This window comes from Melospiza melodia, chromosome 2 (genome assembly GCF_035770615.1).
Source record: "Melospiza melodia melodia isolate bMelMel2 chromosome 2, bMelMel2.pri, whole genome shotgun sequence".
Lineage (NCBI taxonomy): Eukaryota > Metazoa > Chordata > Aves > Passeriformes > Passerellidae > Melospiza > Melospiza melodia.
The window spans coordinates 133,335,106-133,360,613 of NC_086195.1; the positions used below are offsets into that span (position 1 = coordinate 133,335,106).

The 25,508-nt window shown below is 43.2% G+C and overlaps 1 protein-coding gene across 7 annotated transcripts in view; it reads left to right on the forward strand.

Moving 5' to 3' along the window:
• The first annotated feature begins 1,131 nt into the window (after positions 1-1,131).
• NRIP1 (nuclear receptor interacting protein 1) overlaps positions 1,132-25,508 on the forward strand; it is a 141,327-nt gene continuing 116,950 nt past the window's right edge. For 4 of the 7 annotated variants that reach the window (XM_063150037.1, XM_063150040.1, XM_063150044.1 and 1 more), the window contains exon 1: positions 1,149-1,279. The gene's annotated coding sequence lies outside the window, so the exon portion shown is untranslated. Of the gene's footprint in view, positions 1,280-3,714; positions 3,808-25,508 lie in introns of those variants that run through there. The other 3 variants (XM_063150043.1, XM_063150045.1, XM_063150046.1) reach the window with 3 other exon arrangements.

Sequence of the window (25,508 nt, forward strand, 5' to 3'; positions counted from 1 at the left end):
AGCACACACCTTCAGGAGTCACCTCTGCAGTGCAAGAGGTGACCTGCAGCCAAGGCAGGAGATGGACAGACGGAGGTGATGCTTTTCCCCACTTGGGTTCACAAACCACCATCCACAAAATCACTTTGGTGCCTTCAAAAGCAGCCAGGGCACCCAGAGAGAAGCAGATGTGGAGAGACACCAAGAACTGGTGTCTTCAGCATCTCACCTCCTGGATGACCTTGGCACCAAGCTCCAGCCCACAGGGAATATCTTCCCCAGGGCAGATTCTCCTATTACGCTTTTCCTTTAGGATTTGGTGATGATATCAGTGCCTTTTATAGAACGGGGTTAAGCACTTCAATGGGCTTCAGGGTGCCCCCTTCACAAGTTCAGGGGCCTTCTCAGGTTTATGGATTCACATCTGACCTTTTCTGCTTCCCAGAACAGCATCTTTTAATCAACAACCTCTAGGCTGCAGAGAACAAGCGCATGGATCCTTCCTGCCCACCCTTCCATGCTGTGTGGAAGATTTAATTTTTATATCCCTCCAAAAATCATTGAGAAAGGGAGACAGACACGTTTATCCATTTGACATTAAACAGTTACTGGAGTTGACATTTGAGCATACAACAAAAAACCAACAGATGGATATTGGCAGATGGAGGAACATGAAGAAACAATGAGACATCTTCAACCATCCTTCTCTGCTTCTGAAACATGTTATTGTTTCCCCTACCATCTCTCTTGACCCCAGCCCCATTTTCAAGTGCCTCTCCATATGCTTCCTTTCTTTGCCTCCATATGTCTTAAACATGATTAAAAAAAAAAAAAAAAAAAAAAAAAAAAAAGTTAGAGAAAACCACGATCTCATTTGCTGTGGCCCTACTCAGTCAATTCTCTCTCCCTCTGTAAAATCTGTTTTCTTTTCCCCCTTGTCCATAGCAATGGCTTACAGCAGTGCCAGGAAAGTCACCAGCAGGCTCATCCTCCCTTCCGTTGCAGGGTGACTGCCCACCCTCCCTTCCTGAAAACCACCTGTTCTGCAGCTTTCACAAATGCCATACGCTTCTTGTTTTCCTCCATTCCCATGTCATGACACACTTCCACATCTCCAACCACCCGTTACAAACTCAGCCATTTAACTTCTTCATTTCCACTCTGCTTTGCTCACAGCTTGCTTTTCCCTCGCCAGCTGAACTTCCTCAATATCCCCCTGCAGAAGGAAAACCACATGCCAGCAAACTGTGAAACTCAAGCACTTTAAAGTTCCTCCTCTTCCTTGACGCTCGTTAAGCTTGTAAGTATATCCTTTTTTTCTGGTTTACTGTTTCTTGTCCAACTTGTCCCACTGCCATTCAGTCTTAAAATTCACACAATTGTATTTTCTCTACAATCTCCAACAAACAAATATATACCAGTACTTCAAAAGTTACAGATAAGCAATACATTCTTTTTTGGCTCCTGATATTTTTCCTAAGCTGATTTCTATCTTACCTTTCACTTGGATCAAATCCCATTCTTCTTCAAGTTCTTTTTTGTTGACCTTCCTACACAATTTGGTATTTTTGCCTCTTGCCTTCATGGACATGCACACCTTAATGTCTTTCTGTATCTCCTTCTAGTACACCTCACCTGCAGAAATCCTTAATTTGCCATTTTTAAAGGCTCTGTCCTGTCTTTTCTTCCTCTATTCTTGGTACTGATCCACTGGCCCAATCCAACTAATTTCTGTTGGCTCTTCTTTGAAAAGAGCTATAAATCCTACCTTCCCTGCTCTTAATATTAGAAATTACTGATGAAGATTAATGGAGGCATTAGCCAGATGCAAGCAAACTTCACTGCTTTTTTACTTATATTTCATTGTTTATTTGAGAATTTCATTTGTGATTATAAACTGTGATAAGACCTTTGCATTTTTGATGTACCTCTAAGTATCTGGCACACTTTGAGATGTGTATGAATTACACTCAAAATGTCACAAAATTGAACTAGTGTTTAAAGCTTTGCAATATTAATCTCTACCAAATTCTGATGTATGAATTCAATACTTCATTTGGAATCTGGCATGAAATGTAATTACAGTGGAAGGTGAAATAAAGAAGAGTAGTATGAACAGTTTGCATACCTGCTATTCACCATCTGTTCTCTGTGATAGAATGATACTATTTTCTTTACAGAGGATTTTGACTTGATGGAAAAGGGAGAAATGCACTTTTTATTACACTGCAGAAATATTTTTATTTTGTTTTTAAGTACCAAATAAAACAAACTTAATATCTCTTAGTGGGCTGTGATGGTATATTAGATGACTTCTAACTTCAGAAGCCATAAATTAAGATGCCATTACCAGGAAATCACAGTTCTGCCTAACAGGGCTGTGAGGCACCAACAATAATTCCCCTCCCTCACCTTTTGGAGTCTTTTTACACTTAATCTTGATTATGGGCTCTAAAAGGTGAAGAAGCCACAAGCACTGGAAGTTATCCTAAAAATATTTGCTATGTTTTCACATAGAATAACAGAATGGCTTTGGGTTTGAAGGGATCTTAAAGATCATCTTATTGCAAACTCCCTGTCATGGGCAGGGACACCTTCCACTAGACCAGGGTGCTCAGAGCCCCATCCAAGCCGGCCTTGGGCACTCCCAGGAATGGGGCATCCTGTGCCAGGGCCTCAGCACCTGTTATGTGCTGGAAGGGGCTCTAAGTTCTCCTTGACACCTTGTCTTCTCCAGGCTGAACAAGGCAACCTCTCCACAGGAGGGATGTGCCAGCCCTCTGGCCAGCTTTGTGCCTCCTCAGGACTCACTCCTGCAGGCCCATTCCTGCTCATGCTGGGGGCCCAGAGCTGGACACAAGACTCCAGCTGGGGCCTGGGCAGCAAAGGTCTGAATTATTAGGAAAAAAGTGCTGTTACAAGATTGCAATAATTTCATGAACACGCAGGGTGAAAACACGGACACAGAAATCTTAATGGACTGACACCTGGGTTGGATCATGGTGAGAAATGGGCTTTACCCCACATTGTGCATCCCTACCTTATCCCTGATTACCTTAACACAGGGGTCGTGAAAACTGGCTGCAGGTGTCATTTCTCCTGCCTTTTTAGAATTCCCACCTCGGGAATAGCCTCTCTTTTTCCCTGCACCTCCACCATTCCCTTTTCAAGCAGCACAGCCGCCCATCCCCGGGGGCTCCCCCAGCCTGAGCTTCCCAGGTAGTGTAACACACCTTCCCAGGTAATGTAATATACCTCAGTGCTGTTTTTTAAGGACCTTTTCCTGGCCACACGGCATGGGGAAGGGTTAACTTTTCCGCCCCAGACAGTCCCCTGCTGATCCGGTGATGAGTAAGCGGAGCCGCTGCCCGTCAATAGCCCGGTGTGAACCCGGGTAACCCAGCTGAGCCCGGAGCTGGGGGGGTAAATCAGCCTCAGTGACCCCCCGACCTTGCCCAGCCCCATCCCGGGGTCCGGCCGGCCCTGGGCGTGTGACTGCTACGTGCTGCTCGCCCGGGTACCAAAGCCTTTTATAACAACTGGGGCTGAGTCAGCTGCTGGAGGTAATGTAATATACCTCAGTCAATAGCTCTGTGTTGCACAACATACGATGTGGCAGTTCCTTTCTAACTTGGGGGAGCCACCCAGTCTTTTTAGGATTTCCAGGAAGAGCTGTGGCATCTGACCTTCAAGTGTTATTAAAAGAAGTCAAAGATTGTATAACAGTCTGTCAGAGCTTTGCGTTTCTTAGCGGAGTTATGTTTCGGCGAATGCCTCCACATTTCTGAGCTTCACAGGTTCTTTATCCCTTTACTTGTTTATCCTCTGGTAAGCATTTATTAATAGAGAGACTTATTCCTTTACTGTACTTGTTTATCTTTCAGGGGGTTTGTTTTGCTTTTCAATTTAGAAGCAGAAGGGTCTCCCACGCATTTCACATTTCTATCTGCGGGTGAAGTCACTGCATGGCTGTGATAGCAATCTTCCAGCTGTCCCTCTTCACCCTGGAATCCCTCCCTTCGGCTGATTTTCTGCATTATCACCATAGTTTTTGACTAAGACTATTAATCCACCTGTCCCTCTGTGAAAGCAGCTAGATTGGTTTGTGTAAAAGGCGAGTAAGATGGTATGAACTGTAAGTCTGCTATTAATCCTGTTAATAAGGGATTAAAGTGAAGCCCTGTGAGTAGGAAAGGCTGATTTGATTGTTTGGGACTAGAACTTAGCTCTCCCTTATGAAAGCAGTGTTTGCTGTGCATCGCATTTTGTCATTTGCATATTTGGTCTCTGAGGAAATCAAGGTTAAATATAGCAAGGAGATTCTGCTGGCTTGAACTGGTAGCACAACTGTGCTCCTTCAGCCTAGCAGTGCCTCGGATAGCACGAGAAGGAGCCCTGCCTGCTCCTGCCTGGCAGTGCCTGCATCCTATAATGCGACTTATATTGTCAGCTTATGCTTTGCCTCTGACCTTTTCGTGCACTTTGCTTATGTACCAGATAGGATGCATGCCTTATTTTAGAAGGAAAGAAGCAACAGAGCAATGGACTAAAATAAATATCTCGCCTCTGCTATTTTCAGTAAAAGGCTTACAAAAGCAACAGCAGCAGAAAGCTGAAGAGCACCATATATTCCCTGGGCAAGGCGACCATACGGAGCAACATCAATCTCATTAAAAAAAAATAAAAATGGATACTGTCTCTGTCTCAGAGCTTAGCATTCTGCTTCCTCCTCAGCCTTAAGAGAAGGTCTATAAATTATTAATACTAACATCAGTGTGAGACAACAGATGGTAAAGATTACTTGGAAAAAGTCTTCACATTAACATATTACGGCCCTGGTTTCACAGCACGTTGGGACTGTTTCCTGATGCTGCCAGCCAACCCGGCCCTGGGAGAAACCTCCCAGAGGAGGGGAATCCTTGGGCAGCAGCAGAAAGGTCCTGCCCTGGCTCAGCTGCAGGAAGAGCCACCCAGCTGCCCCTGCAGAGAGGGCTGGGCGTGTGTCACGGCGCCCCTCGGACACCACGCTGGCCCCATGAGGCTCCTGGCATCTGCTACCAGCGGCCAGGCCAAGAAACAATCAGCTCAGGAGGAAAACTTTCAGGTAGCTGAAACATTTATTCCTTGCTGGTCTGCTTTCTGGTGGCATCAGCTGTGTTGTGTGCTCTGAAAAATAGTAAGTACTCATTTACAAACTCTGAACTTTTCTTGAGCTGGGGGTGATGTGAGATCCAAAGTGACCTATAGGTGCATTATCCAAAGATTTGGCACACAATTTAAGTATTTTATTGTTCCCTACAATGGGTTACTACTGCTTCTTCATGGTTTACAAATGTACTAAACTAGTTTCAAGCAAGTAAATGAGAAATTCCTTGTAAGAACACAGGTGTAGTGCCTTGTCTCTCAAGGCAGCAGTTGGTACAGCAGAACACAGATGTACTCTTGTTTTGGAGTTACCTCCTGTGACCCTCCACACTGCTCACGCTACTTTTGAGGATAGCTCAGTGCCAGAGTCTCTGAGACAGAAGGAATTTATCCAGCCTTTTAAGGGACTTGTACAGGAGACCTTTTCTCATGGCCCATTACTTCTGCAAATGCATATGCCATGTGAATGTTTCACTGTGAGTTAATCATGGATTAAAAACATAATTCTCATGTCCCTACATTCACTTTGGTGTCATGCAGAATTTTCCATAAAGCCTGAATAATGAAAACACGAGCAAGTGCTGCCATTCTCAGGGTGCTGGGCCCAAGTGTGGTGCTGTGAGTTGAGCAGGAACCAGCCCTTCATTTATCAGCTTGCTGGAATCTTCTGCTCCCAAGAGATACCTGGGCAATGTGTGGGTGAGGGCACAGAGTGATTGCTGGAAAATGCCTTCAACAGTGTTGCTGCTGTCCTATTTTCATAATGAGTACCAAAGCCTTGGTTAGCAGCCTTTGATTCCCACCTCACCACTTTCATAACCTAGTAATATCTGTTTTACTGAACAGATACCATTTTCCCCTCCATGGCTGTGTTGCCCTGCAGAGCCCCTCATTGCCTTGGCTCTGGTGAGCCTTCTTTAAGGGACAATGTCTGTGTTTGCACAGCTGGCAGTGCAGAACCCTTGCAGTGAAACTGCTGCTCAGGTCCCCGTGGCACAGTGTCTGTGCATCCATTCTGGCTTCACATCCAGCTTTGCAGGATGCCTAGGAAACTTGGGTGCTCTGCAGGGGTTTGCTGTTGATGTGTGATTCTGCAATTTGTCACAATCCTGGGATGCCACCCTGCCATCAGTCAGCCCTTGAAATGTATTCATTTGGGAATGAGGTGGTGGAGCAACTGTTTGAAGATACCTCATGTGCCAGTTATGAAATGTTGATTTCTGACTTTAATTACTAATTTTTTAAACCATTTAACAATATAGTCAACAGGTTTTGGAACTAAGGTTAATCAAGTGTACTTAATATGATTTCAGAAATAATTTTTCCCCTCTAAAATTCCACTTACTAATATAGTGCCTAATTTTGTTCTATAAAAGATGCCGTCTTAGGGCCACTGAAGGTGCAGGCAACATTTGGGTTAAGGTCAGCAGGGAAAGCATTCAGGGAACAGTATTAGTGGCACAGAAAAGGGTTCAGATGTTAGCATCTGGTATTTTGAGATCACCTCTACCTAAAAACAGCTCCACTGGCACAGATTTGCATTTGCCCGTGGATGGCTAACAAGTGTTTACAGGCTCTGGATTACAACGGTGACAATCTGTTATGTCACAAATAATCTTGTTTCCAAGTGCTGCATGTGGGTAATTTGTAATCTGCTTTCTGTGACCGAATACACTCCTAATGACTTGTTTTTGTTGGCTGATTTTACAGGGACTTGAGAGTCAAGGTCTACATTTGTCAGCTGGGCACAATCCAGAGCTGCTCCCCAGCCCCTCCTTGGCCCCACTCAGTGTTCATTTTGGGTCCTGGGAGAGAGCTATTGCCACAGTTTCAAGCAGAATTTGTAAATCAGAGGGATTTTAGGTTATTTATTTGCCTCCTGGATGAATTTCCAGATTTTTCACCCCATTGCTGGTATCAGAAGGGAGATAACACAGGGCTCCAGAGGCAGAGGTGGCAGCTCTCTGCTGCCACTAGAGCAATTCCCAAGGAAGGTTACTAAAGCTTCTGGAGGTCAAAGGAGAAAAGCAACAAGACATGCGTTAAAAAGCAGAGGGAGATAAGATATGTATGAAATCAAGTTTATGTGGCTGTACAAGCTGTCCTGCACTTGTTCTGCCTGCTTGCTGAGCTGGCAAGCTCAAATTCAGAGCCATGGAACATGCTCAGTCTGTATCCATCCATCCATCCATCCATCCATCCATCCATCCATCCATCCATCCATCCATCCATCCATCCATCCATCCATCCATCCTCAGGTCCCTTCTGGACCTCAAATGTGAAGAGGTTCCTCCATCTTTAAATTATTATATGCACTCCTAGTGGAGTAGTCTTATGAATTGATGTGAGTCAGCTGGCTGAGAGGAAATCAAATGATGAAGAATCAGGAAAGTCTTTTTGGGTCAGTCAGCAAAGTGACCCTTTTTGGGTCATACCAACAAAGTATTAGGTCTAGAATGATGATAGGAAGATTTGGCATCATGTAACTATGTCCAGAGGAATGAAAGCTGCTGCTAGATTATTGTAAGTATGCAATCATCATCATTTAAAAGAGCCAGTGCCATCTCTGTCCAAATTAGCAGTACAGGTGCAGCTCTGCATGTTACCCTGTGCAGACAAAACAGGCCCTCAAATTCTGATGCACGATATGTTTTGTGTGAAGGTCAGTTTGTGACCTATGCAAAACAAAAATGCAATTAAAGATAACTTTGAAAGCATTGAAACAAACCTGAGTGAAGCTATTGGTATGTCTGAAGGAGTGTGCGGGGGAAACAGACACAGAGGAAAAAAAGTGTGTTAATTAAGATTCCTGGGAAGGGAGGGAAACAGCTTGCTGCTCTGCAGAGGGACGAAATGCTGAAGGGAGGAGCAGACCTTACAAGGTAATGAGAGTGCTAAATGGCAAAGTTTGGGCTGGGAGAGGGGCAGAGCTTCAAAGGAGGAATGTGCACAACTGGGATTGTGAGCTGCCTTTACATCTGTCCTTAGCAAACTCCAAGATGAAAGCATCTGCACTCAAAGGACCTGCTCCTCTGTTGCCTTTCACCTTCTGAGCTTATTTGTATCTATGCAAAGGGTATGTGAATTGCCAGGGCTCCAGCTCAGTGGTTTCTTGTTTGGCTGTGTGGGGTGAACCAGCCTAAATGCTGGGCTCTGAGTGCAGGGGGACTTTCCTGTCCCACCTGTGCTGCTGATGGAGCCCTGTGTGTGCTGTCCTGGCAAGGTGGGTTCTGTGTGGCGTACACACAACATAACAGCACAAGTACAATCATGTGTTAATGAGATACTGGAACACTGTCAGGTTTCTGGTGTGGCTTGGTGGCTCCTGTGCCTGGGGATTGTGGCTCTGTCCTTCTGCCTGCCATGCTGAGGAGCAGGGGTGATGCCCCTGGGAGGGCAGCTGAGCAGAAGGGCTGCTGTGCATGAGGTCTCCACCATGAGCTGTGGTAGCAGCCTTCCAGCCAATGAAAGGGGCCGGGAATGGGCAGGGTTTGGGCAGGGGTGGGAGATGGGAAGGGTGGGTTGAAGGGTCCTATCTCAAGACTTTAGCTGGTCACTGTAACCCCAAGATGCATTAGAAAGTCTTTTCCCAGCCTGGCAATCAAAGAAGGAGTCAGAGCTCTTCAATTCTCCTTCTCAAGGTTGTTTATTGTATCTTATCTATAAAATTTTTTTCCTGTCCAGCTGAGGCACTCTGCCTGCCCCCGGGCAGGGTTATCTTTTTATACTAAAAACTACGTGTACAATATTTACAATTACTTTCCCATACCTATCACCTGTGTTAGACAGTGAGCTTCTACTCTAAACCAATCCAAAAGTGCCACCATCACAGTAGAAGATGGAGGCCAAGAAGAAGAAGGAGAAAAGCTGGACAGCCAGATTCCTCCATCTTGCCCCCTAAACCCCAAAAAATCTATTTTTCACCCTGTAACAAACTAATTATTATTCTACTTAGACTTTTGTGGCCTGTAGATCCTCATATAAGGTTGGTAACTTTTTCCATGGGTCATAATAAAAGTCACAGGTGTCTTGGGCTCTGTGCCAGGGTCTCTGAGCCTCTTGGCAGGGGTTCTGGAAATCCAGGACAGCCAGAGGGATGTCCTGAACTCTGACATCCCTAGACCTGAGGGCAAGGAGGGAGAAGAAAAATGTCTCTCCTCACTGAAGTGAGTACCATCAATATAGTCACCAGGAGAGCATGGAAATTGTGTGGGGAAAACACTGAAGGATCAGGAACTGGCAGAGGGCTCAATGGCAGAATGCATATTGCACTTCTTTTGTCTAATTTTTCTTGTGGGAGTGAGCCTGTAGAAAGGCTTGGGAATGCCCATATTTAGTGTGCTGCAGGATTCACTGCAGTTAAACCCCAATTATTCCAATGGCATTAAGGGGTCCTGTGTGGGTTTTGCAAAATTCATTTACATCTACTTTAAGGGCCCTTTGCACAGGCTGAACAAATGATAACACAACTTAAGTGGAAAAAAAAAAAAAGAAAAAGGAAAGGAGGAAAGATTGATCTCAAAAAAAAATGAGCTTCACATTTGTGGTCCTTTATAGCCAAAGGCACCATCACCTAATCTGACTCCTAAGGTTAGCCCTAAATATCAGTGTAGGCAAGTCCCTGGCCAGTTGCCAGTGTCTCAGGGCAGATAACATCAGCACAAGTCGAGAAGAGGTCTCCAGTCTAGCCTGTGTTTTAATATACTATTAAAATAAAATGAGACAGCAATTAGTTTCTCTTCAGCTATTCCACAGCATAACTTCTTTGGTCAATTAGTATGAATAAATAAATATAGGTCTTGAATTATTAATCTGCAAATAGAAGAAGCAACTGCATTTAATATTTCACTGTTCCTTCTCCTTTCTCCTTTGCTTTGCTTGGAGTTTTGACTCAGTTGGTATTATAGGAGTGCTATTGTCTATTCTTAATTTTTTCCAAACTTAATTTTTCCAGAGGATAATTTTCTTACTCAAATAACACTCTTAATCTTGGCTCAAGACATATAAAGGTTGGATTATCAGAGGGTATTCATTCACAGAGTTACAGGGAGATCAGTGGTATAAAAAAAGAAAAAAAAAAATCAGATCATTTAAGTGTCTCAGTATGGGCTTACTAACTTTAGGTTCCCACTTACTAAAGCCTTCACAGAATCACGGAATGGGACCTTGAAGTTCATCTAGTTCCAGCCCCCCTGCCATGGGGGTTTGGCCTTAATCTTTTCTGCATAGCTTCAGGGGAGTAAACAATGTCTGATTATCCCACCAGTTAATCCCTTTTCCTAGTAAGAGAGGCAGAAAGAGGGGTTGATCGGGGTTAGGATATCTTTTACTGCTGTCCCAAGACCTGGAGCTACTTTGGGCAGGGAGTGCCAGTCTGACAGATTTGCTTGGAGTGTCACAGACTGTAGGAACCATCCTGAACGTTTGGCTCCTCGGGTTTCATATGCTGTGTCTTTCCCAAATTTTATAAGGATGTGTGATGACCAGAGATCAGTCTCTATCTACTGCATGGGGAAAAGGTCAGTCCTGCCAAAAAAAGGAAAGCCTCATTTTAATTTTAGACTTTGGTCATTTTCAGGAAACCTTCAAGAAGGCACTTCTGACTTGTTTGTTCACATATGGTGGTGTTTCCCTCTTTGACCACAGGGGCTGATTCTTGCAGAAATGGGTCACTACAGTTCTGCACTCAATAGTGTCTGGATGTCAGGTCATGGAAATGGCCAAAGAAAATATTAAGTATTAGGAACATGTTTAATTTTTGTTGATGTAACGTCAATGCATATAAAAGGAGGAAGAAATGTAAAGTCAATGAGCTGGAAGGAGGCTGAAAACTCTCAGGGTATTTGAGAGCACCTGCCTTCTGACCTGTGGTTTTGATTTTGGACCAAATTCACACTCATGAGAGAGTGCACCTGCTTTCTGACCTGTGGTTTTGATTTTGGACCAAATTCACACTCTTCAGTTTTCTGTGCTGATGACAAACCTGAGGTGCTTCTGTATATACTTTAAATGTGTTGTTTTTTCCCCTTTGAAGCTGCTTGAGGCACGGTGTAAGCTGAATGCATTCTTCTTAGCCTGGCTCACTGCCGTGTATTTTGTGATGGTAATTTCAATGAGATCTGTTTTCTATTTTAGTTTGAATATTGTTTTGCCTTTTTCTGGCCTGCTTTTATGTTCTGGCTTCCTGTACTGCTAGTGTAAGACCTTTGAAGAGCATAATTTGGGTATGTTAAGACAACTTTTCCATAGTGCACAGCTTTCAGGTAGAAATCATAACTGGGTCATGGCAGCAGCCAGGGGAGGATGTGACATGGAGTCTTGTGGTTGTGTCTTGCAGGTGCTGCTGTCCTATGTGCTCCAGCCTGCAGCATTTTCCCCTGTGCTTAGCTGCCATGGTGATGGGTGACTTGGACATGCCATAAATAGACAAACTAGCAGGGCTTCTATTGGGGCTGAGCATGAGGACAGTCCTCTGGCTTAGTGCTCCCCAGTTTTTGCTTACGTGTGTAGAAAATGCCACTGGAGGCTCCTGCCTACCATGCCAATGTGGCAAACACCACCTGCAAGTGTACGAGAGCTTTTACTGGGAGGGCTGGAGACAAGGAACAGCATGCTGGATTCTGGGCAGCCTGAACCTGAGGGATTTGCCTCCTCAGCCCAGTCCCAGCAACATTTTGCAAAACTGGCACATCTCCACAAGGATTCAGCTCAGTAGGGAAGTGCCACTGTTGGTGCCTCCGTGTCCCTTCAAAGCAGAGACAGTGTCGTAGAGCTGGTGGTGTTTGTGGTCTCACAGCTGAGGTGGGCACAGCCACCAGGAGTTTCTGAAATCCTGCTCATGTGTGAAATGTGTGCCAGACTCTGAGGTAGATAAGTCCCTCTCCAAGAGGCCAGGGGAGGATGCTCCCTGTGCTCCTGCAGGTCATGAAATAGCAGAGGGCTTGAAGCTTAAAGCTGCTGCTAAAGCTTGTGCCTTTTTGTGAGACATTATGTGAGGTGCAGAACAGGTCTGTGAAGAGAAAATTAAACCAGAGCTAAAGCAAGGCAAGGACTGAAAGAATAAATCTTGAAATTGGAACCTGAGACTCAACTCTTGTGTCTGCAGGGCTGGGGTAGTCCACAGCATCAACCCTCACAACATTCCTCCTCTTGCTTGGATTGAGCAGAAGAGCTCCTTCTCTGCCCACGTGCAAAGGAAACCAGTGTGTGTGCAGCTGGTGCTCCTGACCCAAAGCCAGCCTGGAGGGCTGGCCAGGACACAGCAGGGACCACCAGCAGCACGGCCAGGGCACCCTGCAGGCACCACCTGCCCTGTGGTGCCACAGGGCTGGAGAGGAGTTCATCCTGTGCAACACCATCCCATGCAGGATGGTCCATAACCTGGGAGAGACCACAGAAGACAAGGAAAAAAGGCTGAAAATAGTTCAAAAGATAGGGGGAAGCAAGAAGAGCAGGCTTTTAAAGAAGGGCAATTTTAATGTATGGAGGTATGCAGAATTAGTTCAGCAGGAGGGAAAAGCAGCACAGATGCAAAGAGTAAAGCAAGTGGAAGGAATATGGAAGAAAGAGGAAAAATTGGGTAGAAGGACTAAAAGCATTAATAAGGGTGGTTGGAATTTTTAATCTATTACATGGGCTGTAAATATGATTTTTCAATAAAGTTAGCAATTATTTTTTTAATGTGTTAGATGAGCTCTTAAATATAATTTATTCTGCTCTTTCACATATAAATCTAATTTTTGTAAGTAATTCCTAAAGGAGTCGATATGAAATTTTTGGATCCAATTGAGTTGGATTTGAGTGCTACATATATGTCAAAATATTTGAAATTATAGCTTTTGCAGTTGTGTTGGCCCTTTACAAAGCATAAACCTTTCAGGAATGTGTCAGGTGTCAGAGAAAGGAAAAGAAACCATTCAGAAATTCAAGTGCTTGAAAAATAAGAATTCTTAGACGAAGTCTTCAAAATGGAGGTGAAAATACAGACTGTGTAATTTGTAGGTTCTTATATTTAAGAGGCATAAGGTATAGATATAATGCAATTAAAGATTTTTTTAACTAGTGAGATGATGGCATATCAACCAAACCTCTCCCTGAAAAGAAGACAAAACAAGGAGAGCAGAAAGGAGTATCAGCATTATTCATATGCAGTACTTGGTTGTGCTGGGGAGAGGGCATTAGATAGAGCTCAGTGACTAATTTGTTGCCTATTAGTCCTTCATTAGTTTTGCTTCTACTTCAGTTTGATTTATGTGCTACATAGAAGGATTTGCTAAACAATTTCTGCAAACAAGTATTTGTTGGAGGAATATAATATTCCAAACTAAAGCTACAGGTTAAATTACACAGATTAATTACAGGCTCTGATTTTGATCCCTAACTGGATTAATAGAAATTGGATTCTGGTTCAAGTACACAAAGCCAAGACTAGGTTTGAGTTTTAAAAACAAACAAACAATCCCCAAACTCCAATTTGATTCCTTCTCCTGACAGTTCCTGTTGCTGCAGGAGACCTGTGAGGGCTGATGGGGAGAGCACACACAAGCACAGAGGTGTTGGAGCACCAAGTGCCTCTGTGTGCACACTGAGCCCTGGTTCGGGAAATCACTTCCACCTCCTTGCTTTCAGATTTGCTGGTCCTTGCAGCAGGATTGAACATGACATGGCACCTACGTACCTGATGGGTTCGTTGCTAGGTCTTCTTGTTTCTTTCTAAATATGTCCAAATAGCAACAAGAGGCTTTGCAACCAAAGAATTTGGGTTTTCTAGGGATCAACTGATTTAACTTCATGTCTGTCAAATACTTTAAACAATCTCATTTGAGCTCATGAAGTTGACTCATGTTCCTAGCTGCTGTATCTGTGTGGCCAGGCCTTGCATCCTGTTCTCACCATACTGGTGAGATGGCTCTGGTAGGTACAACCTCTTCAAAATATGTTTTTCACAAGGTGGTCTTTTTTCCTTGATAAAAAACCCACATGTAATATTGTTGAATGATAAAATTGTCATTGCATTTTGCAATGAACATGTTTCCCTTGTTTGGTAGATCTGCATTCACAGTGTGCAAAACTAAATGTAAATCCAAGTAATCTGATTCTTCTTGTATCAGTTTTGTCGTAATGGGTTCCCCGATAGCTCCTGCTGTTTGGAGGATTTCTTTAATTTTTATTTTATTTTAAATGGCCAGTACCTAAGTTTTTTTTCTCCCCTAAAATTCAGTGAGAAATCTCCTTTAAGTGGTTGAGTATCCAGGTCATTTTTCTGTGACCTATTTTTCTGCTGGTGTTGAGTCAAAAACATAGATCTGAAGTGAAAATGAGAATAGCTTGTCAAGATCCACAGCAGCATGCAGAGGCCTGGCAGTGGGTAAATATGAGTCAGAAAGAGAGGTTCTCATGAACCTACATGATTTTTCCTTTCCATTGTATGTGACAGAAAGGTGTGGCATGACGAGGTATTTTTGAGAGAGACATGAACCTGACATGAATCAAAGATTTCAGCAGAAGATGGGAGACCCTTTTAGCAAAGAGGAGGCAGACTTTAAACGAGCAGTGGGTCAATTCTTTAAGCTCTGTGCTTTGACTCAGTGTCCAGGGAGTCATCTGGGGCACTTTTGCTGAGCCAGGAGGGAACAGGCACTTCCAGTTGGGTCAGTTCTTGTCTGCTGTGGGCTCAGCAGAGGAGGTAATGCACACAGATGGGGCACAACATCATGGGCAGCTGTGAGCAGCACAGTAAATCACCAAGCCAAATGGAAGAAGTAGCTATTGCCCATTCTCCTGTGGGCATGACAAAGTTCTTTCAAAACTCCAGTAATTTTGGGGCCACTCAGATAAGTGCTGTAGCAGCCCAGGAGTGAGGGGGGGGGGTGCCCTCACCTTACACAGACAATTGCTTGTGGTGTCATCTGCAGTCAAAGCTGAGTTTTCATTTGGCTGCTGTTTGAGTGTTGTCTTAAGCTGCTCATGAATGTGGTGTCTCTGAGGTGTTTTTTTTTCATTATTTTTATATACACTCTATTTTTTCGAGACTATACCAAAAGCACTCATAAAGCATCTCCAGTGCATATGTTCTTCCTTCTGTATCTGTCACCTCATGGCCTTTACTGTGTCTGCCACAATAGTCTTTCACTTTTTCACATGGTTTTCTAGCCCAGGTCTGTGGGATATGGTACTGCTGAAATCACCTTTCTTGATAATCCTGTGACATCTGTTTTTTAAAACCCAGAACATATTCTCTGATGATTCAAGTATTAAATTCTTTGAGAAAAAAGTTGTCCTGTGTCTTCAAGAGCCTGTTTGACTCAGTTTATTGCTACATGCCAGATCTTTGCTTTCTTTTTTTCCCCAGTCAATAACTAAAGCCCTTATCTCCATCACTTTTTTTCCATCTCTGTTGCTTTTCACATTTGTACTGTATCTATTAAGCTACCACCACTACCTCACAATTGCAAGTCACAAGTAATTAATGCACTGAAAGCTGTTCCAACTGCCCTCCAGACCCCAGTCCAACAAAGGACTTCTATTGGAGAGTAGCACAGATTTCCCCAGTGGATTTAATGGCCCAGAGATTTTGGCAATTGTGAGCAGCAGTGCCACTACTGTCCTGGAAAAAACAATCCCCAGCAGAGCTGGATGCATGGCTGTGCTCTTCCCTACATTATTTGTCTAGCTTCTATATGTTTAAGCATTCAAAATTTCCTTGCCTGCTTGATCTGGGAGTAGGTTTTAAAATGGGAAAATCCTTGTCTGAGTCAGGTTTGATTAAAGGATCTGTGTCCATCTGGGAAATCACAGCAGCATCAGTGGAATGGGCCACAAAACAGAGCAAATCTTAAAGGAAGGCAAGAAGAGCCAGGTAGAGAATGCAAAAGGTGGTGGTGGCATCCATATCCTGGTGGTGAACTTAAATGATGGGGCCTCACTAAGTGAGGTCACCATCTCACACACTGTCCCCCCCTTGCCCAGGAACAAACACGTGGCTGAATTCTGATGAAATATTTGTCAGTCAGTGGGTGTTTCTTGTGTTTACTCCTACAAGTATGGAGGCTAAATCACTTGTGTCAGTATGATATGAGTAAAATGAAGGTCACTCTCAGAATACTTTAGCGTGCCTTGGAGGTACTGCTGATAAGGAAAAAGGCAAAAGGACAAAAAAAATGAAAATTAACTTTTAATTTCCCACCAAAACTATGGCTGTCAGAAATAGGAAGATGTGTGAAATCTCTTGTAATATACAGTACAGGATTGTATATTTAACATCTTATCTGATTCAGCCTATCACAGAGACAGAACATGTAATTGTGTGTGTGTTTCTGTATAAGTATAAACATAAATGGATCTGTACACACGGCTCAGAAAAATTTTGGTGACACACTTCCATATCTAGTTTCAGTTAAAAAACCTTTCTGTCCTAAATTAGGTGAATACATAAACAAATCAGATATATTAATTTTCTGTTGAGAATGCTTTGGTGATTGCTTACAAAGAAAAGTTATTTACATGCTGATATAAGGCATTACTTAGCATAATGAGTGGTAATTTTCTCAGCCTCAAAGGTATTGGGCCCCCTCACATGTTATGCCCAGCTCTGTTACATGGTTGTGCTGCTCTGTGGGATCCCCAGGTGCATGCTTGTGTGATGGAGTTTTATGGAGCTGGCACAGAGCCCCACAGCCTCCCCTAAAGATACCTGGTGATCATGTTATGTGCTTGTAAGGTGTAGGGGGATAGAATGTAAGAAAATAGTGTAGAGAGTAACCTTACCCCTAAGGAGTTGCAGCTGGGCCAATTATCAAAGATGAGGAACAGGCCTGACTTTAACAGGCCACAGCTGTGAGCAATGAGACGCAGAGTGCTGTAAAAGAGTGGGGTGGCTGGGTAAGGAGGGAACTGGGGTCAGTGGCTGCTTTGTGAAGAAGAAAGAGTCAGTGCTCTGAGGAGATGCCCACAAGGAATACCAAGAAGGTATGGAACTTTTGTGATAAGGAGACAACAGTAGGGAACAGGCCTGCAATAAGATGATAACAGTAAAGGATAGCTTCCTTGTCACCTTTTCAGGGTACGTTGTCTTCATGTAATCACAGAATATGCTGAGCTGGAAGGGACCCATCAGGATCGTTGAGTCCAACTCTGGGCCCTGCACAGGGCCATCCCCAGGAAGCTCACCGTGTTCCTGAGAGCATTGTCTAAATGTTCTTAAACTTGTTCAGGCCTGGTGACCACTTCCCTGGGGAGCCTGTTCCAGTGCCCAACCTGTGGAGGGATAGAATGTAAGAGAATAGTGAAGAAGACAATCTCACCCCTGAGGAGTTGCAGCTGTACCAATCACTAAAGATTAGGAACAGGCCTGCTCTTAATAGGCTGCAGCTGTATCCAATAAGAAGATGAGTGCTACAAAAGAGTGGCTTAGCTAGGTGAGGAGAGAGGTGGAGTTTGTTGGTTGTGCTGTGAGGAGCTGCTAGTGAGAAATCACCAAGAAGGTATGAGAGCTTTGTTTGTTCTCAGTTTTTTGATCTTAAATCATTAGTTGTTCTAAAATACTTTTCATTTTCTGCTTAAATAGTTTTATGTCTGTTTACATTTTAATTGACATGGTGTGTAGGCATCTGCAAATACTTCTTGTGTGGAGGCCATTTTTAAAAATTCTATATTAGAGGTGCCTTAAAAATGCATTTTTATTGGGCTTTGAGGAAAGCATTTGCTGAGAATCTTGCCATTAAACAATTAAGGCTGCAAGGCTTTTGCCTGTAACTGGTCTAGGTTTGTCAGCAACAAATGGCATGACTGCCTGGCAATGCCATGAAGATCTTGCATTGAGCTACAACCAGGTTCCTGTGCACGTGACAGCAGCCAGAGCTTGCCCATGCTCCAAAATGCCATGGCCTGGCCTTCCCAAAGCTCCTCATGTGCTCCCACACAGAGGTCTGGGGCGCCCACACCTCCACCTTTACAGAGTGGGAGCACTTTGAAGGAGAAAATACCTGCTTTGTCCTGAAATTCCATCTCTGATGCACCAGAGAGAAGGCAGTTCTTTATGTAAACCACAGCCTTGAGTTTACTTTTTCCAGAAGGGCCATACAGGCATTTAGGTTGGGATGGCTATAGAGAGGTCTGTCAGCCAAGCTCCAGCTCAAAGCAGATTCACCTGTGACACCCGACCATGCTACTCAAGCCCTTGTCCGGGCAGCTCTTGAAAGCCTCCAGCAACCGAGCCTACACAGCCTGCCTGATGGTTTCTTCCACTGCCTGCCTGCCCTCATAGACAACAAATTGCTCTTTACATCCATTCTGATATAAAGACTGGGTATATAAAGCTCTTGTTTCAGCTTTCAGCTGTAGTGTCTCATCGTGCCAGACACTGATGGGAGAGTACAGCTCCATCTCCTCTGTCACTTCCCTGTCCATACAGCTGGACACTGCCAGGCTGTGCTCCTCTGCCTCCTCTCAGTTCCTCCAGATATTCATAGGCTAAAAAAGACCTCTTTTGCTTTTCCTGCTGTAGTGCCTCTTCTGTGAGGGTTTCTCACAGCTTTGTGACCATGGATGTTGGAAGGAGAGGAGGTGGGAAGGGTGGCACTGACAGGGCCTCTGAAATGGTAGTACAGAGAACTGGGTGTCCTGGCTTGGGAGCAGAAAGAGGCCTGGGCTGGCTCTCAAGCTTTAAGCCAGAAGTCGTCACTCAAAGTAAACAGGAGCTGTGTGCACGCAGCAGAGGAACACAAGTGTGGGATGTTCAGCATCCTCTGCATCCTTGTGCTCCAGCAGCACAGGAAGGTGCTTCCAGCCTGTGTCTGGGAAAGGTAGAGTGAGTCTCAGCACTGCTTGTTCAAGCCTTCAACTCCACCAGAGCACTCTTGAGGCAGGACAGTAAGTGCTCAGTACAACCACTTTAGTTCCAGTATGAATACAAAATTTTCTCAATGAGTAATCATTGGCAAGTGCAGTTAATAGAAAATCACATGGCCTGGCTTCAGCACAGGAGTACCTGGGTTTTTCAATTTTGGCAAATATTTGCAGATTCCCAGCACTTTTTGATTCAGTTTCACTTTGATTTCTGTCATCATATTTGTTCACTGAAGAAAAAGCTCTTTCCTCTCCCTCTCCATTCTCTTTGTTTCTCTATTGAGTACTGGGTATGCTGTTACCCTCTCACCTACGCCATTGCAATATCATTAACTGCTGGCAAACTGTGGAACACAACAAATCTGTGATTTTCAAGATCCTTTATTTATTCTTTTGGTTTTTCTAAGTGTGTAGGGGTTTTCAGTGAGTTTATTGGGGGAGGAAGCTTCTACAGGAAGTTTCTTAAAAGGGTTCAGGAGAAATCTACTCACATTGGAAAAACAACACATGAAAATGAATTGACCTTTAGTGTCTTCTGGCCTTCAACTCTAGAAGAGTTTGTTTTACACTTTCATCTTTCAGCTGTGGACAGATGAGAGCAGACAGCCAATTAGCAATGGTGCATGTCTGTTGACTAGACATCATGGGACAAAGCTACAGCTTGTTTAAAATTATATCATTCCACTGCCTGCCCTGAGTTTTCCTCTGCTCTGGATAGGGATCCTGCCTGGTTAGTGTGGGCATAATTATACCTAGGTCTACCTTAGAAAAACAAGGCAACCTCAGGAACAGAAACCTCACTGTCTGCAGGCAACAATTGTGTAAGAATTGGGACTCTGCCAGAGCTGTTCTGAGATAACATTGGGGATCATGGTATGGCTGAATGTTATTTCTTTCACGTTGTGTGAGAGGCATTCCTGCTGAGCCTTCTCTGTGTTCTCTGCAAGGCAACTATCTCAAAAGAGCAGCTTATAAATTTGGAAAGAAGGAAAATCTGTGAAGTAACTCCCACTGGATGTTTCAACTGTTCCTATTTATTTGCTTATTTATTAACTCTTTATGCAAAAAGGTGAGGACCACAGAAGTATTTAATTATTGCCCATCCCCATTTCAGTGCCAGCATCAGTTAATTTTAGCTATAAATTTTCCCTGCAATCAGTGTTTTTAAACAAAACTATGGAATTAGAGAATATTATTAGCAGATGTTAAAAGGTTTCTGCTTTCCAGCAATTCTCTGTTGATCAGTAAGTCAAAATAACAATGGGAATTGCTTGAGTGGAAGACTAACTACAATCATGCATTTAATTTACATCTTAATGCATTGTTGTTGTTTCTCCTGTTCAAGTAAACTACTTCTTAGGATGCACCTGTATAATGAATTTCCATGGGAATAGCCTTATATGAATTATTCCTTGCTATGTTTAGGGGGTCTTCCAGAGATCAGGTTAAGATTAAAACAAATCTTGTCTTGAACAGCAGGAGTGAAGTGACATTTTAACCAAGAATTAGTGGTTTAGGGGTCAGGCCTCTTCTTTTGTTGGTATATCTGTCACCCTCCTGCTTCTGCCTGTAACTGGGAAGGAGCATACAGGTTTTGTGATAGTCTTAGGAGTGGGCCAAATATTGCCTGCAGATCTTGATCCATCAATAAAACACATGCCAACCACAGCATATCAAACCTAAAATCTCCTACCTGACTGGTGTCTGCTGAGTTTGTGAAGTTCTAGGAGAAAACAGGTGAATTTATTTTAAGTATATGAGTGGTGATGACCTTTTTGACTAACACAGGCTATGGGTGTAATTGACCTTGGCAGCATGAAAGGGTCATTTCTTGACATGGCTGAAGTGTTCTAGAACAATTTATCCAGCATGCTGGGTACAAACAGTCTTTTCTTCAGTATCAGGCATGCATGTCTTATCTTTCTACCTATTCTTTTTTTAAAGAATATTAGCTATTGTGAAGCAGGCAAGGAAAAATGTGTTCTCTATTTATATTGTTTGTTCCCCTCAGCCTCTACTATTCTATCTTGGACAATAACATTTCATGAATACCTTATTTTTGCACTTTTTTTGTTTTTGCTTTGATTTTAAAGGAGCCTCTTTTTCTTCTCCAGCACTGCAGAACAGGGTCTCAGGGCATTTTTTGTTATGCTGACATTGATGGGCCCTTTCCAGTGCATTGAACTGATTTTAATCAACATCTAATATTGTCTTGTGAATGGAAGGAAAGAAAAGAAAAAAAAACAACTTGATTGTCTTAAAACAGCAGTTCTTGAAATAAAGTGCAAACAAGTGATAATACCTAGTAAGAACACTTCCTTCTGCTTTCCTTTTCAAGGAATATTTCACCTTAATACTGGGAAGAGATTTTTTTGGTAGTCCAGAATGAAGAATCTGGTTCAGCTCTGCTTTCTCTCTATGTGGGAGTCTGAAGTTTGATTTGGGGAGTGTTGTGGTGAAGTTTCTTCCAATAGAAGGGACAAAAGGTTATGTCAGGTTTTTGTTTGAGATGAAAATCAGTGTTTTCTTCTCTGTGGATTAACAATGATAGCCTCTAGAACAGATTTACTGAATTAGCTGTGTCCCAGTGTAGACAGTGACAAATTCAAGTGTGTTTGAATGCAAGGTTTTCTTTTTCCAAAGGAAATGTTGTGAAGGCACTGCACATAAAAAATATCTCTGGGGAAGAAAAACATGAATTTGAAGGGAGAGAATTAAATTCATGTCCTCTCCAAGCTATTCTCCATCGCCCTGGCAATTCTGTTGTTGGTTTGGCTTGGGTGTTTTCCCTTCCATTTTACTGTTTCACAGAGGATTTGGGGTAATTCAGAAGCATATTTTTATTTATTTTATTTCATGTAGCAACCATCAAACATTATAGTACAAGAGCTTTTAGATCTCTATTGCTTCCTGTTTTCCTGAGAAATATTTTTGTCCTTGCCATTAATTTAAAATTTTGCATTATTCTGTGTTTCTCTCAGAGAAGTAGAAGATATAAATGTTGTAGACAACATTTTAACCATGACATTTTAGGCCCCAATCTAAGGATGTGTAGTCCTAATTTTAATAACAATTTTGGTGGAAGACATCTAATTTCAGTGTAGAGCATGAATTTTAGAAGAAATATACCTGTACAGTCCTATTAGGATGTCCTTGTTTGAAAATCTGGAAAGTAAAGCATAATGCAATTGAAATCAGTGATGTTATGAATAATGTAGGCCATCCATTATCCTTTGTAAAAAGTTGCACGTGCTTCTCCAGCCTACCTGGATACATCCCTGTTGTGTGACCCCCATGGTAATGAGAACTGTGGAACACCAAGGAGACCACAGAGGATTGTGTTTCCTGGAGTGTTCAGCCAAAATCACACCAGCCTGCCTCTGTGCGCTCACAGGGAGGAGCTTCTCCACGGGCTGTAGCTCTCCTCTCTGCAGGTGGAGGGGCACAGGGCTCGTGCCAGCCCCTGCCTCACTTCCCATGGCTGGGTGTTGGAACCCCACAGCCCCATAGAGAAATCAGTGTGTTTCTGAGCACAGGGTTTGGCTCACAGAGTTGCCACAAGGCTGCATCCCTTTGTTTCCCAATAAGAAAGCCTCTTTGGCTGGGGTCATTCTTGATTCTCTACTCTGAGCCCAATCTCACTGGTTTCAGTGGGACCACAGGCAGTGTGTACATGTAAATCATCGTGGCACTCATTTCTGAAAATCAGTGTAAATAGAAAATAGATTTAAATGTGTATCTGGTTATTCAGCTTTCTCATTTAAGGGGAGAAGGGACAAAAGATTTTTCTCTTCATAACGGAGTGTTGCATACATCTTTTATGAAAAATCCTTTCCTTAGGATTTTTCCTCCTGAGAAGCTGGGAGGCCTCAGGAACAAAATGTAAACAATGATTATCTGCTGCTGTGGAATGGAACAGGTGGATCTGTGATTGACCCATGTTGGATGTTTGTAATTAATGGCCAATCACAGTCGGCTGGCTCAGAGTCCAAACCACAAACCTTTGTTGTCATTCCTTCTTATTCTATTCTTAGCCCAGCCTTCTGATGAAATCCTTTCTTCTATTCTTTTAGCATAGTTTTAATGTAATATATATCATAAAATAATAAATCAGCCTTCTGAAACATGGAGTCAAATCCTTGTCTCTTCCCTCAACCTGAGACCCCTGTGAATAGGGTCACAACTGAGCTTGAAAATCCTGCAGTCAGGCATTGTTGCAAAACTGGTATTGGAAGCTGCAAAATTAATATTATAAATAATATTTTGCTGCAAAATAAACTTGATCATAAAAGTTTGTGCGTCTTCTCAGAGACTAGTGGTAGACACTCAAGAAAAAATTTATTTTGGTGAGAACTACTGACTTTCTCACTGAATTTGTTCTAATTTTACTATGCCCTTGTATCTGGTCATGTAAGATCAGATCTTCAGGTTCTTTAGAGAAATTAATCTTTCCAGTAATCAAAGATCCAAGAGGGTAATGTGGGATTAGAGCAAATATGGCATGGCACTTCTTTCTGCAGGATGTTCTTCCCTGACTAGGATACCTTGTCATGATGTTCTCTGCAGCTTGGGATGGTGTCTGAACACTTCAGCCACTTACTAAGAGACATTGGTGTGGTTTGGTTTTTTTTTTGTGTTAATATTTTCATTTCTTGGATAAGATTTTTTTCCCTCCCTTAACAAAGTTTCTGTACCTTGCAAAGAGTCAGAGACTGGATTTTAGCAAAGAGCAGGCACGTCAGCCTTCAGCAGGTCAGCCAACCTGAGGTGAGAGCCTCCTTGGAGGGAAAGAGAGATCTCAGGAAGGGAAACACAAACTGATCCAAGCTGCATTTGAGTGGCAGGCTACACAGGAGTTTGGAGTATACCAGTATATCTAGTATATTGAGGATGCTGGGGTTAGGCTTCAGTGGGGACATAAATGTTCTTGTTTTCTAATTATTTAGGGAGAGGAGGAGAATAAGGATCTTCATGGTGCAAGTAAAACTGAGATAGCTGAAAACCATATGCCCCATGTTCCTCTGGACTGCATCCCTGCTTTTCTCAGCATCGCTTCACAGTTTGTCTTTCAATCCTCTTGTTCAGGACTAGTAGAGAATAAGATAAAGGCAGGGAGTTAACCAGTAAAGGAAAGAGGGGTGTTGATCTCACTCTTGGTTGCTGAAGGACTTCTGCTGTTGTGGTGTAATCCTTTGCTGGAATGAGCCAAACTCTGTTACTTAATTGGGCAAAGCTCCCGTTGACTTGTGCTTGATTGCCAGCCCTGGGATCTGGTTCTGTGCAGCTGTGATGAGAGATGCCTCAGCATTTCAGCTCAGCCTGCCAGTGCTGATCCCCCAGCTACTGCTGCTGTGCACTGTTTGAGGGGCAAGTTTCTCTTTGAGCAGCTGCAAAATGCTGGTAGTGTGCATGCTGAAAGGCAAAGCCATCAGCTGGCAGGAGGGAATGAGGGTTGGGCAAATGGCAGAGCAGAAATCTTGAACCTTTTCTCCTTTCCAGCCCATCTGTAGTGCCCTTACCAAAAAAAAAAAAAGTTTTAGGGTTGGCTTCTCTTTCTCTTTTTTTGTTTTGGTTTTTTGTGATTGGGTTGCTTTTGTGGTTGCCTTTGGGGATCTATGCAGTGCAAAGGCCAATGGTATTTGGCATTAGTTAAGACCTTCTATAGGTCTGTGTTGATGGTAGCAGAAGATATGGACTGCCAGGGGCTTGGTTCTTTGTTTGTTTGAAGGGAGCCAGCAGACCTGTTTTCAGCATCTTGGGAATTAGAGACCACCCATGGTGCCTCTTACAGGTCTGTGGTAAAATACTCTCTCCCCTAAGTAACAGCAGGATTAGAAAAGCGCTGGTCTGAGCACACACACGTGGGGCTGCCTAAAATTTTCTTCTTCAGACAGATTGTGAGGTTTCACCTGATGCTCGTTGTACGTGGCTTTCTAATGGATGCACCCGGTTTGAAAATCTGCATGTCAGGCATGTGCAGCCATACCCCACTACTGCAGTGCTGCTACTGTGTGCTCCTACCATGTGCAGGAGTCACTTCATGTAGGAAATAGCCGGGTCAGTACTGTCTTTTAAAACCAAGTATTTGGCTGTATTCGTCTCATGGGCACTGGCCATGTTTTTTTGCACATAAACTCAAAGATCACCACTCATCCCTTCAAAAAAATAAACAGTCAAACTGTAAAACTGGAAAAATCAGATTGTGCACAGGGCTGTTATTAAACCACCTCGGATGCCCTATCAGTCTCTGAATTAAGAACAAACAAACAGAAGGCCTGCAGGCTGCCTGGTGTTTAACAAAAGAGGGGCAATTAATGAATGGTGTGTGAAGCTGCATTGTGATTTTTATGAAAGATTTTGGGAAGGGCGTTAAACTAATGGAATCCATAACATTTGGCACAGGGTTTACTGGTTTTAATTTCACTTTACTGCTTTTAATTTCACATTCTTCATAAGTTCTTAACTGTCTCATGGATATCTAATAAAAAGAAGAAACTTTCTGTGTAGCATTTTCACAGTATCTTCACTTTGTTGTATAA